Source organism: Medicago sativa, chromosome 2 (genome assembly GCF_051527215.1).
Source record: "Medicago sativa cultivar Bolivia chromosome 2, Bolivia_mono, whole genome shotgun sequence".
In the NCBI taxonomy this organism is placed as follows: Eukaryota; Viridiplantae; Streptophyta; class Magnoliopsida; order Fabales; family Fabaceae; genus Medicago; species Medicago sativa.
In genome coordinates this window covers 75,211,804-75,229,260 of record NC_140750.1, presented here as the reverse complement: position 1 = coordinate 75,229,260, position 17,457 = coordinate 75,211,804, and the positions used below count along the sequence as shown (strand labels likewise).

Here is a 17,457-nt window from a genome sequence, read left to right as displayed (position 1 = left end):
TGCTTCTGATCATGTAAGCAAGATTCTCAGAAGCTTACCTGCCAGATGGAGACCAAAAGTGACTGCCATTGAGGAAGCTAAAGATTTAAACACTTTAAGTGTCGAAGATCTTGTTAGTTCTCTCAAAGTTCATGAGTTAAGTCTTAATGAACATGAGTCTACTAAGAAGAGTAAATCAATAGCTCTTCCATCCAAAGGCAAGTCATCAAAAGCTCTCAAAGTGGTTGAATCTGAAGAGGAAGAACAGTCAAGTTCAGATTCTGAACCAGATGCTGCTGAAATGGCCATGCTCTCAAACAGACTTCAATATCTGGCCAAGAAGAACAGAAAGTTTCTCTCCAGAAGGGGTAACTCCAGAAGCTCAAAGAAAGAAGATCAGAAGGGATGCTTCAACTGTAAGAAGCCTGGACACTTCATTGCTGAATGCCCTGATCTTCAAAGAGAAAAGTCAAAGGACAAGTCAAAGAGGTCTACATTCAAACCAAGCAAACTCAAGAAGCAGATTAAGCAGAGTTTAATGGCAACCTGGGATGATTTGGGTAGTGAATCTGGATCTGATAAAGAGGAAGCTGATGAAGATGCAAAGGTAGCTGTTGGGTTGGTAGCAACAGCAACTTCAGAAGCTGGATCAGATTCAGACTCAGAAGATGAAAACGAGGTATATTCCAAAATTCCCAGAGATGAACTTGTTGAGTCACTTAAAGAACTTCTTACACATTTTGAAGTAAGAACCAATGAGTTGAAGGATTTAAAAGAAAAATATGCTGATTTGGTACAACAGCAAAAATCAACTCTATTGGATCTGAAAGCTTCTGAACAAGGACTTAGGGGCTTTGACTTCATGTGTAAAACATATGAAGATCAGCTCAGGTTCTTATGTCAGAAGCTACAAGATAAGTGTAATGAAAAACCTTTAAGTAACCATGAAATTGCTCTTGAAGATTTTATTATATCTGGCATTGACAGAAGCAGAGTAGCTTCTATGATTTATAGCATTTACAAGAACAACGGCAGAGGAATTGGTTTTTCAGAAGTGAAACTTGAGAAAACCAATTTAAAATCTTGTTGTGAATGCATCAAGGAAGGTCTGAAAACATTCTTTGTACCAGAAGGGGCTGAGTTGGAAACTGTTGTTCAATCAGAACCTGAAGCTTCTAGTCCTAAGGCTAAGATTACTTCAAAGCCAAAGAACTCTAAGTCAAAGGCTATGATCAAATCTGATTCCAAGACTTCAAAGGTCAGGATCCTGAAAAGATCAGAACCTATTCCTCAGAGTCTGGTGAAACCAAAATCTGGGGTTCTGAAGTCTAAGTTTCAGAAGAAGATAGTTACTGCTTCTGAAGTACCAAAACCTAAGGTGATGGTTAATCAGAAGCAACTCAACTCACAGCACAAGGTACAAGAAGTGAAGAGTAAAGCCTTAAGTACTAACCTTCCAGGACCCATAGAACAATGGGTACCTAAATCTAAAAATGTCAATGATGCAGGTATGTCTAAGAGCAGTGCCAAAGCAAAGATCATGGTACCTAGACAGCGGTTGCTCAAGACACATGACAGGAGACAAGTCCATGTTCCTCAGCCTAACAATGAAAGAGGGAGGAAATGTGAAATTTGGGGGCAACCAGTCAGGCAAGATCATAGGTACAGGAACTATTGGTAATTCCTCTACCTCAATTAATAATGTATGGTTGGTAGATGGTCTTGAACATAACCTTTTGAGCATTAGTCAATTTTGTGATAATGGTTATGATGTGCTTTTTGAAAAACCCAACTGTACAGTAATCAACAAGAAAGACAAATCCATTGTGTTCAAGGGAAAGAGAGTTGACAATGTCTATAAAATCAATTTTTCTGAACTGGCTGATCAGAAGGTGGTTTGCCTACTATCAGTGAATGATAAGAAATGGATGTGGCACAGAAGGTTGGGACATGCTAACTGGAGGTTAATCTCTAAGCTTAGTAAGTTACAACTTGTGAAAGGGCTACCAGACATTGACTATCATTCAGATGCACTCTGTGGTGCATGTCAGAGAGGGAAAATTGTGAAATCATCTTTTAAAACCAAAGACATTGTTTCAACCTCAAGACCTTTAGAATTACTCCATATTGATTTATTTGGACCAGTGAGTACTGCATCCTTATATGGAAGTAGATATGGATTAGTCATTGTTGATGATTACAGCAGATGGACTTGGGTGAAATTCATAAAGAGTAAAGATGTTGCGTGTGATGTATTCAGTAGCTTCTGCACTCAAATTCAATCTGAAAAAGAATCAAAAATTTTGAAAGTCAGAAGTGATCATGGTGGAGAATTTGAAAATGAGCCATTTGAAGCTTTTTGTGAAAAACATGGAATTTTCCATGAGTTCTCTTCTCCTAGAACACCACAACAAAATGGGGTTGTAGAGAGAAAGAATAGAACTTTACAAGAAATGGCCAGAACCATGATTCATGAAAACAACTTACCAAAACATTTTTGGGCAGAAGCAGTGAATACAGCATGCTATGTTCAAAACAGGATCTATATTAGACCTATTTTGGAGAAAACAACATATGAACTCTTTAAAGGAAGAAAACCCAATATCTCTTACTTTCATCAATTTGGATGTACATGTTACATTCTGAACAACAAGCTCTACCTAAAGAAATTTGATGCCAAGGCCCAAAGAGGAATCTTTTTAGGTTACGCTGAAAGGTCAAAGGCATACAGAGTGTATAATTCAGAAACACTCTGTGTTGAAGAATCTATGCACGTTAAATTTGATGACAAGGAGCTTGAAGATAAAACTTCAAAGCAAGGTGAAAGTTTTGCAGAGATACAGGTTCCTGAAGCTACTCCAGAACCTGATCAGATAGCTGAGTCTGAAGATAATCCAGAAGCTGAACCCACATCAGAAGCGCAAGATGAAGCTGCTTCTGATGAAGCACAAGATGGCTCACATCAAGTAGATCCTCCCAGAAACACATTCAAACACAAGTCTTCACATCCTGAGGAGCTAATCATTGGAAACAAAGATAGTCCAAGAAGAACACGATCACATTTCAGACAAGAGGAGTCAATGATTGGACTAATCTCAATGATTGAACCTACAACAGTTGATGAAGCACTTTCAGATGATGGATGGATCCTAGCTATGCAAGAAGAGTTGAATCAATTTCAAAGAAATGATGTGTGGGATCTGGTACCCAAACCTCAGCACAAGAACATTATTGGAACAAAATGGGTATTCAGAAACAAGCTGAATGAGCAAGGTGAAGTAACAAGAAACAAAGCCAGGCTTGTTGCACAAGGGTATAGTCAACAAGAAGGCATTGATTACACTGAAACGTTTGCTCCAGTTGCAAGATTGGAAGCAATCAGGTTACTTCTTTCCTATGCAGTTAATCATGGCATAATATTATATCAAATGGATGTCAAGAGTGCATTTCTAAATGGTGTCATAGAAGAAGAAGTGTATGTCAAGCAACCTCCTGGATTTGAGGATATTAAATATCCTGACCATGTTTTTAAACTGAAGAAATCACTATATGGCTTGAAACAAGCTCCCAGAGCTTGGTATGATAGACTAAGTAATTTCTTAATCAAGAATGATTTTAAAAGAGGACAGGTTGATACTACACTCTTCAGAAGGACCCTTGGGAAAGATATTCTTGTTGTGCAAATATATGTTGATGATATAATATTTGGTTCTACTAATGCATCTCTTTGCAAGGAATTTTCTGAGTTAATGCAGGATGAATTTGAAATGAGCATGATGGGAGAGCTGAAGTTCTTCCTTGGCATTCAAATCAATCAATGCAAAGATGGAGTCTATGTTCATCAATCAAAGTACTCAAAGGAGCTTCTGAAGAAGTTCAAACTTGAAGATTGTAAAGTGATGAACACTCCAATGCACCCTACGTGCACCTTAAGCAAAGAAGATGAAGGAGCTAAAGTAGATCAGAAGCTGTATAGAGGTATGATTGGTTCTTTGTTATACCTCACTGCATCTAGACCAGATATTTTATTCAGTGTATGCTTGTGTGCAAGATTCCAATCAGATCCTAGAGAATCTCATATGACTGCTGTCAAGAGAATCTTCAGGTATTTGAAAGGAACAACTAATCTTGGACTCCTTTATAGGAAATCCTTAGATTATAAGCTAATTGGATTCTGTGATGCTGATTATGCTGGTGATAGGATTGAAAGAAAGTCAACCAGTGGCAATTGTCAATTTCTGGGTGATAATCTTATATCCTGGGCTAGCAAAAGACAAACAACTATTGCTATGTCTACAGCAGAAGCAGAATACATTTCAGCTGCAAGTTGTTGTACACAACTACTTTGGATGAAACATCAGTTGGAAGATTATCAGATAACTGCTAACAGTATTCCCATTTATTGTGATAATACTGCTGCTATTTGTTTGTCTAAAAATCCAATTTTGCATTCAAGAGCCAAGCACATTGAAATCAAACACCATTTTATCAGAGATTATGTTCAAAAAGGAATTTTAGATATACAATTCATTGATACTGAAAATCAATGGGCTGATATATTTACTAAGCCTTTAACTGTTGAAAGATTTGATTTTATAAAGAAAAATTTGAACATGCACTTTGTATCTGATTAAATGCTTGCTTGCTCCTGAATAGGATTTTAGGTTCTGAAGTTAGTTCAGAAGCGGTAGTCCATCAGAAGCTCTCTATTGAGGTTCTGAGGAAAACTCGCTTCTGATGACGTCAGCATCTGAAGTCCAGAAGCTGGATTTATTGCTTCTGAATAGTTGAATTAGTGGAAGCGTTGGGAGTTACTTTTTAAAGTAACTTCTGGCCCACTAATTTGGTAGTTACTCTGTGAACTTCTTACGTGGCCTGTATGTGTTGGTGTATAACTAAAAGGGCAATGATGATTTAATAGCTTTGAAAGTACTTTTCACGCGCCCCCAATTTTGTCATTAATGTTATGTTTGTTTGTCTCTTTTGAATTGCAATCGTTTTATTTTTAACACTTTGACAATTCACACACTACTCACTCACAACAAACACATTTGCTCTCAAACCTCTTGCGAAGTAAGCGCATTCTCTCAAAACTTAGAACCCTAAAATCTTCATCTGCTTCAAATCTTCGTCAATCATCAAATGGCATCATCAAGCTCAAAAGTTTCAGAATCTACATCAAACAAGCAAAGCGTATCAGAATCTGGGTCAATCTACAAAGAGAAGACTATGGATATTCCATGGGAATCCTTAATAGTTCAAGTAGAGTCACCGGTGGATTTTGCTTCACTCAAGAAGTATGAAGTAAACATGGAAGGATTGATAGAGACTCAGATGCTGTCTGAGTATTTCAAGATGCTAAATGGGCCAACATATGTGAACTTGGTCAAGGACTTTTGGTTAAAAGCTGAAGTGTACAATGAAAAGCCTGCAAAAGTCGTAAGCAAACAAGCTGGGTCAAAGAAAGGGAAAATGGTCATGGATATGAATCCTACATCATTTGATAGCTTAGAAATAAGGTCTGAAGTGATGGGCATTCCTATAACCATCACTGAGGACGTTATAGCTAAAGCTTGTAGGATGGATGCAGAGGGAAGATTCCAAGAAATAGTCAGGAAGGAAGATGTCCTGCTACAAGGTTACTACAACACTCTTTTGGGTGGGAAGAAAGATGCAAAGCCTTCTGAAATGGAGATTCACAACAGGATGTTGGTGAAATTCAGTAATGATTGCTTCTTTCAAAGAGCAGGAGGATCTGACCAACCTAACAATCAACAGAAGCTAGCAATTTACTTCATGGCTATTCTGGAAAAGATAAACTTCCCTAGATATGTAATGGATCATCTCTGCTGGGCCATAAATGAAAGCACTATCAGAGGAAGAAAACAAGTACCCTATGGAAGATTGCTGTCTGAAATCTTTTATCAAGGAAGGGTGCTGGAGTTCTTAAAAAGGACAAGGAGTGCTTCTGATAGATGTTTCGAAGTCTCTACTGCTGAAAGGACTATCAGTAGCAGGAGCTTATGCTCTATGAAGTTCATCAAAGAAGCCCCTAAAGATGAAAAGTGGTTAGAGATGACAACTGCTGAAACTGAGATAATCAGGGACTTTCCTCTCATCTTTAAGGAAAGTGACTCTGATTTCCTAGTTCAATCAGTAGCTGAGTATGTCCTGGAAGAAGATGCAAGCACTCAGGAGGAAGCTGTTCCTGCTAAAGTAAAGAAGGTAAAGAGTGCCACTGCATCAGAAGCAATTACTGATAAGGGCAAGCAAAAGAAGGATGTCAAAAGAAAGAGGGGGAAAGCTGAAACAGTTTATCACAAGGAAAAACTGGATGAAGCTTTGGATGAAATAGAAAAGGAGGAAGCTGAGCCCAAGCTGAAGAAGAAAAAGGCACCTGTTGATATAAAAAGCTCTATGGTTGAGCTGACTCCTGCCAAGGCCAGAATGGCTAAGGAATTTGCTGCTTTTAAGTTATCAGAGTTACAGGAGAAGAAGAGAATAAGGGCTGCTTCTATTCCTGAGAAAAGAGTGACTTCTGATATGAAGAAAGAAGATAATGAGCAAGCTGTTCAGATGCTAGCTGAGATAAAGAGGAAAGAAGATCAGCACTATCAGGAAAGGGATCAAAGGCTCAAGGCTTCAGGACTGGAGAATTGTGATGAATTTCTCAAGAAGAAGTCTGAAGAAGTCAAAGAAGTGGCTGATAAAGCTTCAGAAGCGGTTCTGAAAGCACCTAGTGCTACCACTTCTGTAGCTGGCTCTTCAGTCAAGGTATGTCAGATTCCAGTCACCTCTACCCCCATTTCACCCCTTTCACCACAAGCAACTGAGCAAGAAGAAGACACTTCTGTCTTAGACAGTCTTGCTCTCCACTACTCATGTGAGTTACCTTTAGACAAATTTACTTCAGAAAAGGCCTCTGAAGCAACTCCAGAAGCAGCTGCTTCTGAAAATGTTGTTTCAGAAAACCCCCATCAACAAACACCTGAACCACATAAACCCACAACACCCCCACAATCACCAACAGCTACCATTGACCCCCAACTCAACACTCATACATCAACTTCACCACAACAACCATCAACAGAAACTGACTTTCAACCTTTACCTGAACACTCCCCACAACCAACTCCCATGGAGGTTGACATCTCTCTAGTCAATGTTCAAGCTCCAACCTCTAACACACACATTGCCTCTGACCAGCCTTCATCTTCAAACACACAAACACACTTTACCATCCCAGTTCCTAACCCTGTTCAAGATTTGGAAATCAGTGATTCTGATCTTGAAATCCTTGAACAACCACCCTCAAACATCCTGGAATCTGAATATATCAATGCTGAGCTTCTCACAATCCTGAGTCAGTTGCTTAATCTTGTGGATCAACGTAGGACAATTGATCTCACAAGTGCATATGAAGACTCCTGGGCATCTCTTCAGAACCGGGCAACTGAGCTAATTGAAAGCATAAGGGCTAAATGCATCAGAGTCAAGGAAGCTTCTGTCAGGAAGTTAATGGAGCATCTGAATCAGAGTCTCAGAGTAAGAAGTTCTACACTGCTCCTGGCAAACCAGCCTTTCTTCTTAGAAACGGATTATTTGACCAGAGAAGCAAGGTTGTGTAAGCTTCTGAAGAAACAGATGGCACAGCAGCAGCAAGAAGCTAAGGAAAGGGAACAAGCTCTTCTCCAGAGGCAACAACAACTTGAAGAACTGTTGCAGAAGAAGATTGAAGAAATGGAGGAGATGAAGAAACAACATCAAACCAACCCTTAGTTGCACATCCTTGTGTTTTTCTTTGTGTTTGTTGATTGTTTTAAATTCTTAGTCCTTGCTTCTGAAACCATCTTGTTTTATTTTTCTTTGCTTCTGAATGCTTACTAATTCTGACTGTTTAGCTGCTTCTGATATTTTAGATATTCATGTTCATATATTTTTGATCTGATTAATTTCTTGTATACTCTCTTTTGATTAATTTCTTGTATACTCTCTTTTTGTCTTTTATGTTTTTTTTTATTTTTTTTGATAATGACAAAAGGGGGAGTATATGTGACAAGTATTTAAAGGCTCTGAGCCCCATTAATGGCATTTGAAATTTTTTGAAAAAACTTCTATCATTTTTTTTACCTTATTGGTATAAGCTATGAACGAACGAAGGAGTATCAAAATTCAAGTAAAATTAATTGAACCATTCTTCTTATCTATAAGTTAATTCTTTCAATGATTCAATTTTGTTTTTAAGCTCTGATATTTTTTATTGTGCGAAAAATGAATTTAATTAACCTGGATAGAACTTAGGGGGAGCTTACAAACCTCACCTTAAAGACTATCAGACTCAGGGGGAGTTTGAGCTTACAAACCTCAGAACCCCAAAGTCAACTTGTTAATTAGATTAACAACAATTGATCAATTTTAAATACTTTTGTTTGTCATCATCAAAAAGGGGGAGATTGTTGGAACAAAATGTGTTTAACAATGAACCTTAAAGAGTTTTGATGATAACAAGGTATTAAAAATTGTAAATTGGACTAGCTAATATTTGTTCAAGTGTACAGGACCATAATTATAAAGTTACATCATCATTGGTTCTGAATGAGCAAATAAAGAGCAAAAGAAATTGAAGCTTAGATGATTCTGAAGGCAAAGCGCTCCTGAAGTCAAGCTGCTCCTGAAGAAATACCGCTCCTGAAGTAAAGCTGCTCCTGAAGAATAATGCTTCTGAAGACAAGAGGTCCAGAAGCCACATCATCAGAAGCTGCGTCATCAGAAGCTGCAGAAGTCATATCATCAGAAGCTGCATCATCAGAAGCTGCCTCATCAGAAGCTATTTCACCAGAAGCTGAAGATCAACTGGATTTGCAAGAACATTCAAAGATTGAAGAATCTACATTGCAAAAGCTGTCTATTGGATTCGAAAACACAAACAAAGGATTAGTGGAGTTTGCAACGGTCATTTCAAAGGTGTTTGAAGGCGTGTGCTTGCAATTTGGACGAAAGCGTTGACATTGTACTTTGTACGAATTGTACAACCACGTTCTCCACTACTCTGTTTTGTGTCCACGCTTCAGGACAAGAAAACAGCTCCAGAATACGGTCTCGCCTGCATAGATGTTCCTTTGGATAAGGGATGGATTTCAAATTTGTTCTTCATAGGACAACAACCAAATCAGGCAAAAGATCATTGGTGAAAGATCAAGCTTCAACTAACGACTCTTTGGTGTGCTGGCAATTTCACAACGTCTCTTTTACACCTCTATATAAAGGAGTGAAGACCTAGAGTTTTGGTAATGCAAGAACGCTGAACGAAAGACTCACAAGATTTTCACAAGTACCAAACCTCTGCTGAAATTGTTCTGCATTCACTTAGAATTTCTGTGTCTCAAAGTCATATCTTAGAAATTCTTAAGTCCATTGAGTCTGTATCTGATTTGTATTGTGAGCACCTCTGATTGTATATCAAGTGTTCAACCTTAAACAATTTTCTGTGTAATTTTGTTTAGTTAGGAAGTCTCTTGCAGTTGTGCTTGAGCAGGAAGTCTCTTGATTGTGTTCTTGAGCAAAGGAAGTCTCTTGCTTGTGTGCTTGAGCATTGGAAGTCTCTTGCCTGTGTGCTTGAGCATTTGTAATCAGATATTACTCATAGTGAAATCTCCTTGAAAGTGCAAGGGGGACTGGACTACTTCCGGATTGTGGAAGGAACCAGTATAATTGCTTTGTGTCGTTCTTCTTCTCTCTCTCTGTTTTATTCCGCTGCATTTAGATTCTGATTATCACTTCAGAAGCTGTCCCGCTTAGCTTCTGATCAGTGTGTTCAGTTTTTAGGAGAACGAAGAATTTTTCAAAACACAATTCAACCCCCCCTTCTTGTGTTTTTCTCACCTTCACATACTTCTTATAGATTAGGCAGATCTGTCTGCACCTCTGCTTCATATCATTGCTTATCTCTCCATGGAACCATCTTCTTTTCCGTTTTTTTTCTTTCACAGTTCAAAACGCTGCTTATTAACCCTGTCCGGTTCGCCAAACCGGCCGAGTCACCGGTTTCCACCGGTTTTTACCGAGTCATGCCAGTTTTCACCAGTTCAATTGCACGGCCGATCCAATGATCAGCTCGAACCGGGTATACCACCGGTTCACGGTCCAACCGGTCGGACCGGCCGGTCTGAGCCGGGTTTTAAAACTATGCCTGATGCTATCTCATAAAGTGTTTGTCTCCTCCAATATTCTTGGGGCAAATGCATGAGCCGCACCCAAATTTGAGCATGAGACTGCACAAGAGCTTGAGGCTTGAAATCTTTGGTCCAACAGTAGAAACAAAGAAGCCTAGGCTTCAGATTCACAACCATAGTCACAAAATTCTCTGATTCCTCTAGGAACCGCGAATTGGTACTCAGCAGTATTCTTTAACAATTCGCATGAATCAAAGAACCCATCGAACCATTGTTTCATGAACAAAAACACACCTTGATAACTGAACAGATAATAATAAATAAATATTTTAACCAATTGACGGTGGGTGGCTGGTCCTCACCTAGGAAAAGCAAGGTATCATGGTCCCACCAATTCATTGCTATCCCAATGCACATCAAAGGATGGTAATACAAGGCATATTTATATTGAAGTCTGCCTCTCAATGTAAGCTAAATTTTCGATGTGGGACTAACATGTATATATATTTGACAAACAACACTTGCTATATCTCTAGGTTAGCTAATTTTCCCATGTGGGCTTCTACTTTTTACTCTTAACGTACTGATTATTATATTTAAACGTACCACGAACCCAAATAGCGTACCAACTCTGTACGTACCTGATTTTTTTAAAGTTGCGAACCGCCTACCCGAACCCGTACCACGTACCGATGCAAATTACGAATTGTGTGACTATGTTCACAACACCCAGAGCCCAAACCTTACACATATCTTCAATTGAGCTAAAAGCGAATTCAAAAAACCCTTTCCGAGCGGAGTAAGGTTCCAATTTCTCAAGCTGGGCCACAAATTGGAAAGCTTTTGCTTCCAAGCTAGGGTTGTTAATGGAGAATCACCCTTGTGTTAAGTGATACGTCCATGGAGGTTGCATTTGCAATCAGCAAGGCCATTTTCATACTCAGATTGTGAAATTTTACGGAGGAGCGAAAGAGAGAACGAGAGCTCTCAGAATTTTCCATGTTTTTTTAATGAAGATGCAATTTCTACATATTATTGTAGAACTTGAATTTAAGAATAAATATGAATCCTATGTATATGTTGGAGACGAATGTCAAGGAGACCGAATATTATAAAGGAATTAACGTCAAAGTAGGTATTATTAGATGATTATGATTTTCTATATGTAAGTATTTCCCTTCTCAAAAAAAAGTATAAAGTATTTTCGTTCTATTTGAATTATTAAAAATATATCATAAATACATGGAAATGCTATTATTTTAATGGACTATTATCTTCAAGCTTTTAAGTGAACTGAACTATTATTAGTATCACTATGACCTGACACAAACTTATGAATTGATTTTATTAGGAAAGAATCATGAGTTGTTTTTTTAGCTGTTGTGAATAGGATGAGTTTAAGGCTGCTGGAAATGGTGAACCATATGTTGTAAAAAATCCAGCAGGTAATTTGACTAGTATATAAGCTAGAGAAGTGCATTAGGGATGTTGTACATAGTTTATAACTCAAGAATTCATGCATAAATTCCAATGTGTATGGCATAATGGAAATTATCATGCTTCTGTGATTGAAAAACAGGAATTATGCGACAATCATTCACCTCCGCTTCGCGTCTTGTTCAGCCCTCACTAGAAGCTCGATTGCATCTCATCTCCCTGTCCAAACCAAATCGCGTACGAACAACAACCTCATCCATATCATTTTGTTCTCTTTGAAACTGTAAGAACATGCTTACTCCCTCTACTTTGTTTATGTTATTGATGAATGATTGCAATAATGCAATCGTGTTTTGGTTGAAATATATAACATAATAGTATGAGTTATAATATTGATTTTTGAGCTGAGAATGTCAATTGATGGTTAATTTTATGGCATTTCATTGTATGGAAAATCATAAACAATATGCTAATGATCATGCTAATGAACCATAGACAACATGGACTTATTCCTCACTGTAGCTGATAAAAGCGAGTCTCGTGTTCCATTTTATTCATTGCATAATCAGAATGAACTCATAATGTGAGCCTCTAGATTGAAGAACTCCTAAAGTTGAAGGATCTATAATACATTTCATTTGTATTTTCCTATAAATAAGACTCACATTGTAATAGAAATTCTATGTGAATAGAATAATATAAATACTCTCTCATCTTCTCTATCTCTTAACAAATGCAAAATTATTGGTTTTCACATCAAGCACCCATCAACCCATGTGTATATGAACCATTATTCGTTAAGGTTTCTTTTTGGTTCGAAGAAATCGGGAATTTTATTGTCCAGCTTGTAGTGCAGGTACTATAACAGCCTCATGTTGTGCATTAAGGATGTTTTGCATTGCATCCTCACTCACTCCAAAAGCAGCAGCAAGTTCAGGTCCCATCATGCTCTTCATAAGTGACGTGGCACCGACCAAAAACTGTGGCTTGTTCTTCTGAGCTGAAGTTGTGAACCCAAAGAAATCAAGTGGTTCATTGCTTGATGCTATTTGGCAAAATGCGAAGTATCTTGGTACAAAGAAAACATCTCCTTGTTTAATATGTGTGTCCATTGCATTGGTTCCATTTGGAAACACTATTTGAATTCTACCAGAACCTCTTATCACTATGCCATACTCTGTTGCCCTTGGATTTACATGGGGTGTCATCATGGATCCCTGCCATATAGATTTAATACAAAAGAATTAATTATATGTGTTATGCAATAAATAAATATAATTGACATATTACTTAGTTCATATTAAGTGTATTTTATTGATTAATTTTGAGAAGCAAGGTTTTAAATATTAGTCACGGTAACAGCTGCATCACGGTCCTTTATATTGTGAAGAATCACGATGAAATGTTGTCGATGCAACCTCAATTGCGGTTGTGTTGTGGTTACGACAACAGCAAAAACAATTATGTTGCTATCCAACTCGTTGTCATGGAGATATATTTAAAAGAATTGTGTGCAATGCGACTACACTCAGCCACATTCGAAAGTGATTTGCCGTCTGTTCTTGATTGAACGTTTAAAATATGGCTGAATGGTTACAGTAAATGGGATTATAATTCACAACCTAGATCATTGCAAATAAACATTTAACAATAATAGGCTAGCATACCGGTTTGAGATTGACGTGGTAAATTCCAATGCCGGAACTTTTAAGTGGTGAATAATCAGAACCGTCTAGAGCAACACTCCAACCATAACTGTTCTTGAAATCTGGTTTTCTGTTATAGAGGTTGCAAGAGCGAGGGGATTTATGTGCAACCTTGTCCTTTTTCATATTTTCTATTTCTTCTCCAAATACAGATTCCAATAGCTTCCTCCAAGACCAACTTGTCTTTTGCTTTACTTCTTCTTCAACGTCATCTTCTTCTTGATCTTGCATCATTTTCTTCATGTGATGCAATTTCTCATCCTCTTTTAGTTGAAGGATTTAGTCCATATGCTTGAAGCACTTGCATGTGAATGGCCCACGTGTACAATTGGACCCTCTTGTTTCCTTGTGAAGAATTTCTTCAACTCTGATCCTGATACCTGTGATGAGTAAATTATTAAACAGATTAGTCAGTTTTCTATCTATGAAATACTGACAGAGACACGGACATCGAACACAACACAGACACATAGTGAAGTTGTTTGTTAGTTTCCTTACATTAAATGCAGATTCAAGGATTTGATGCTCGAATCCAGAAAGTACCGATACTGGAGCTCCTCCTCCAATATAGAAAGACTACAAACATGTAAACCAAACATATCATTTAATGGATTAGCGAGATTAATCAAAATATATATAAAGGTATTGGTTATGCAAATGCTTGTATATACCTTGAAAATACCGATTCCCAAACTCTCTGAGGGGTCAATGCTGCAAATAATGTGAAGTTTTTGACCCTCCCCAATGTTCGACAAATAGAATGCAGAACCAGCTGGAATTTGATACACATCCCCCTTCTTCAATTCACTTTCCTCCAATTCATCCTCATACATGATTCCAACCTTTGCTTCCCCTGAAATCCATTTTCAACTTAACTCCTAAATTCTAAAATTTTCCAACATACAGTTATAATTAGGAATTACATCTTGGAGTTTCACAAGTGATCTCAAGTTCCTATATTTTTACTTCACTGTAAATTTTAAAAATCTAACTATGTTTTGTTTAAAAAATAAAATAAATCTAACTATGTTACTCCTAAGATTTTTAGTCATGCAGATCATACCATGCAGTTTCTGGTTCAAGCAACCAAAACTACTATTTTGTTCACCATAATTTTCTAATCCATTTTCTTTCATATATATCTTTCACACACACACACAAAAACACACACACACACACACACACACACACACACACACACACACACACAAACTTTCTTATTGAAAAATATGATGTGTTAGTAGCTACTAGGTAGGGTTTCAACTCTACATTTGTAACATAGGATTCAATTATACATTGTCTCATTAGCTTTGTTCGTATCCTTTCAATTTTTTAGCACATATGATTTACTATGAAAATCTAAATGAGCTAAATGATATGATACCTGTAAGGACAAATATGATGAGAGTGGAATCAAGATATTGAGGAACAAAAAGTGAGCTTGGTTCCATTGTAATAAAACCAACGTGCAAGCGTCTTTCCAATATTCTACCACCACGACTCTCCAACACTCTCATCTCTCCTGCATCAGTCTTCACCACACGCTTGGAGTTTTGCAACAAGAACAGTTTTCTGTCTGGCGTTGAAGGTCCATTTTCTCTATCTTCTGCCTCCCACATTGCCATTGTCATGGACACACCATGACAAAGAATGAGAAGCATGATCAAAAGGGGTGCTTTGTTTCCCATGATTTTTGACTATTTTTGTATTGCTTACAATTTGAAGCTAGCTTGAGTGATAAGGTTGAACAAGGAGAGTCTATTTATAATAAAAAGATAGTGGGAGATAATTGTTTTTGGAGGAGACACATGCCATACATGTAGAAATTTAGGGATCCTGTTGACCATGTATTGTGCTATTTTGGAGACAAACATTCTATCAAGGACAGACAAATTAAAGTCTTATGATTGAAAACTTCTACTATTCCAACATTCACGCACTTCTTTTTTATGACTTTTACTCCCATTGCAACATTTTCCTTCTTATTTGACTATTTTGTGTCTAGAAAAATTATTTGAAAAGTGAGGTAACCTTATAAAATATCATTTTGTAAGAAGAAATGATAAAAAGAATTAGACCATGTTCTTAATTGTTTTCTTATTGTGTTAATGTTGTAGTAAGTACAAAATACCATTAGTCCTGCTTTTTAATTTTATCTCAAAATATCTCTAAATCATGCCGGGTGTTTTTGTCTGTTACAAGCAGGTTTTAACAAAAATAAACTTATATTTATCTCATAAATCTTACATGTGAGACATGAATTAATGTTTTCTTATGAAAATAATTTATTTAATTTTGATCTTACATGTAATATTCATTTTGGAAATATATGTTATTGATAAGTTGAGTTGCGTAACTACTTTCCTAATTATTAATTTTTTTTCAAAAATTTGAAATTATATTAAAATGTCCATTGGACTTGAATAAATGACAATTGCTAATTTCACTTTTAAAATTGCTCTTTTTTTCAACTGTCGCTGATCCAACGACAATTAACCGTCATCGGCCACTTTTTAAATCGACTCAACCTAGCTAAAAATGGGTTCTTAGAATTTATACAATACCAAGGAGAGCTTCAAACTATCACTTAGACCAAAAAAAGCTACAAAATAAAAGCTATGAGAAACATAGGTACATATATAATTAATTAGTTAAAAGTAATCGGAATGGGAAGAACAACAAACTGAATGTCAAAGTCCTAGGAATTAAATTTTAATAATATTAAATACAATTTATATATATATATTACATAGGAAATAAGCCATTAACCCTTTCATGATGACAAAATCAATCCTCTTAAAAAAATCCAATCAACTCACATATGTAAGAAAGATGAATCGCAACCCTAGTCCTAATAGACGACTTTCTCCAAGTAAACTATCTATAACTTAACAATCCAATCAACTCAGAATAATCAAACACATGAACGAATTGTGAAAAATATAATATTTTAGAAATAAAACACATTTCTCTTCTCTGAACTTTTAGAAGCATAATGAGATGAATTTCCTGTTAGAATTTTCTATGTTTGGACTTCTATTGATTGGTGTAATTTTGTTTTAGTAAAATGGGTTGAATGTATGACCTGATATTTTTTATAGAACGATAAATTAATGTTTATAATTAATATATTTTTAATTTGAAGAATAATATAACTACATAGATTAAATTTGAAAAATTTATGTAAACCCTCCAAAACTTTCATCCAATACAACTTTTGAGTTCCCCAAAATGAGGAGGATTTTGTATTAGGAAGAAAAATGAACCCCCAAAACCTTCCCTCTCAATATCATTTATTTCTTCCAGTTGCTCCTTCTTTTTTCTAAACCCCTCCCTTCAATTCCCTTTCAAACTCGCAAACAAATTCTAAAAGAAAGAAATGGAGAATGGGGAATCCTAAAATACATTATCAATTTTTTTTTACGAAACTATCAAGTTGGTATATACATATTATTATATTTATACATCAAACAATTGTCATTTGAGAAAATCAAATTCATTTTCACTCAATGAAAAACAAGGAATTAATTCATTTAGACCCATCAATAGAGATAAGTGAAATAAACGAATTAATCCAATTTACCTCAAATTGGACCTAATTTATCTTAGATTTGAGGTAATACTCTCTCCAATTTGATCCAACTCTCCTCAACTATTTGACTATATATTTTCAAATAAAAACACAATATAATTTTTTTTGTTCTTATTTTTTTAGAGCACTTATTGTAATTTTTACTTCAGACTTGTCGTATAAAATAGCAATGTTTTAACAACAAACATTATAATTATTCTCTACAAAAATAAAATAAAACAAAAGTTATAAACTTTTTTTTTCTTTTTTTATATAAAAAATGTGTTTTTTTTATAAGGGGATTATCTTTACTGTGAAAGCCGGGTCTCCAATTTTATAGAAACGACCTTGCAACTCAGTAAAGCTGTTTGCACCCCCTAAGGGACGACCCTGGATACAACTCATATTCAGTATTTTCCAAATTGACAAGATAATAATTGTGTGTTTAACCTTAATTATTTTTGGATTATTATATTTGGGTGTCATTTATAAAATAATGTGAATTGAATACATATTATTGTAGAACTTGAATTTGAGAATAAATATGAATAATATGTATATGTTGGAGACGAATGTCAAGTAGACCGAATAT

General features: G+C 36.3%; 1 pseudogene across 1 annotated transcript; it reads right to left on the bottom strand.

Moving 5' to 3' along the window:
* Positions 1 to 12,107: 12,107 nt before the first annotated feature.
* On the bottom strand, positions 12,108 to 15,022 carry LOC146950734 (vicilin-like seed storage protein At2g28490; annotated as a pseudogene). The gene is made up of 5 exons (XR_015027682.1): positions 14,679 to 15,022; positions 13,966 to 14,147; positions 13,793 to 13,870; positions 13,256 to 13,674; positions 12,108 to 12,805 (listed from the first exon to the last, which is right to left on the bottom strand). The product of XR_015027682.1 is annotated as a vicilin-like seed storage protein At2g28490 (transcript).
* Positions 15,023 to 17,457: the final 2,435 nt, after the last annotated feature.